Source organism: Mus caroli, unplaced genomic scaffold (assembly GCF_900094665.2).
Source record: "Mus caroli unplaced genomic scaffold, CAROLI_EIJ_v1.1 scaffold_22895_1, whole genome shotgun sequence".
NCBI classification, from domain to species: Eukaryota; Metazoa; Chordata; class Mammalia; order Rodentia; family Muridae; genus Mus; species Mus caroli.
The window spans coordinates 2,802-4,200 of NW_018391202.1; the positions used below are offsets into that span (position 1 = coordinate 2,802).

Below are 1,399 nucleotides of genomic sequence, written 5' to 3' on the forward strand. Positions count from 1 at the left end.
ACACACACACACCACAGAGAGAGAGAGAGAGAGAGAGAGAGAGAGAGAGAGAGAGAGAGAGAGAGAGAGAGAGAAATATAATCTACTTAGTTTGAACAATGTTATTTGTACATATGTACATTTGTTTTCAGGGCTGAACATTTGGCACTGGACAACCACTTGGTGTACTCTTCCCTGTGGAAGGCACCCGTTCTGCTCCCAGCTCCCCTTAGTTGCCTAGAGTCTTTATGTAGGGTTGAGGTCTTGTGGCTTTGACATGTTCTTAGATGTAATCTTTGTTGAGCTCACATTTATGTGGCCATGTTGGTGAACTTTTATGTTTATAGCTTCTTTATATAAGAGATAAACTCTCATAGCAAACTCCCTAGTCCTCCAATTTTACAACCTTTCTGCCCCATATTCTGCTTAACAGAAGATTTTGTCACAATGATGATGGTTCCTTACTAATCAGAGCTGATTCTTCATTCCCAACTGATCAGTGTTGATTATCCTTGCAAATTAAACATGGCAGACCAGGGAAGGCAGAGAACCCATCATGGATCCTGATCCAGGAACAGTTTCAAGCAATATGGGAACCTGTGTTCAGATCCATCACGAGAAGACAAATGCTGTGTATGACACTGCGAACTTTATTGCAGAAAGGAGGGAAGATGGACAAACTTGTGTGAGGATTAGTCAGGTAGAGAGAGACTATGCAGGGTAGATTTACATGAACGCATTAGGTAACTGTCATGTGAAAATGATACTAGGCTGAATAATGGCTTCACAATGATGTTCAGGCCTTGGGTTTTCGAGCCCATGGTACATATTGAATAATTCCTCATAATTCAAAAGGAACTTAGTAGGTTAGGTTGAATAAGATACATTTAGATGGGAAAACTATCTTGGAGCTTTTAGGGATCTTGATGTTGTCATAAGCGTTTGTGAAAGGGAAGGACATTAGAAGAGAGGGGATGAGGAGGGTGCTGGCTTTGAAGCAAGGGAATATTCCAGTGTCAAGGAATGATGATCTGTACTGAACAGAGGAGAGGACTCTCTGGAGTCCTCTTCTGAAGAAGGTTGGTCACACCAACAACTTAGCTTTCTGCCAGTGAAACTCATCTCAGGCATTGGAGCTCCAAAACTGTAAGATAATAGCTTTCAATTATTTCAGGCTACCAAGGTTGTGACAATTGATTATTGGTAAAATGAAGAAGTCATGTAGGGAAAAATAAGATGGTGGGAAGTGAAGAGGCAAGGAGAGAAGGCTGGAGGAGAGAGGAGGTTCATGATCAGGTGCACAGTCAGATGTGGATAGCAGGAGACAGAAAGACAAATGGGTAATCTAGAGCAAGGTGTATGTATGTATGTATATGTGTGTGTGTGTGTGTGTGTGTGTGTGTGTGTGTGTGTGTGTGTG

The 1,399-nt window shown here is 41.9% G+C and overlaps 1 protein-coding gene across 1 annotated transcript in view; it reads right to left on the bottom strand.

The window, feature by feature from the left end:
* Positions 1–606: 606 nt before the first annotated feature.
* Positions 607–1,399, bottom strand: part of LOC110289060 (cytochrome P450 4A10-like) — a 4,605-nt gene continuing 3,812 nt past the window's right edge. Inside the window, exon 4 of the mRNA XM_021155262.2 lies at positions 607–1,123. The gene's annotated coding sequence lies outside the window, so the exon portion shown is untranslated. The remainder of the gene's footprint in view (positions 1,124–1,399) is intronic.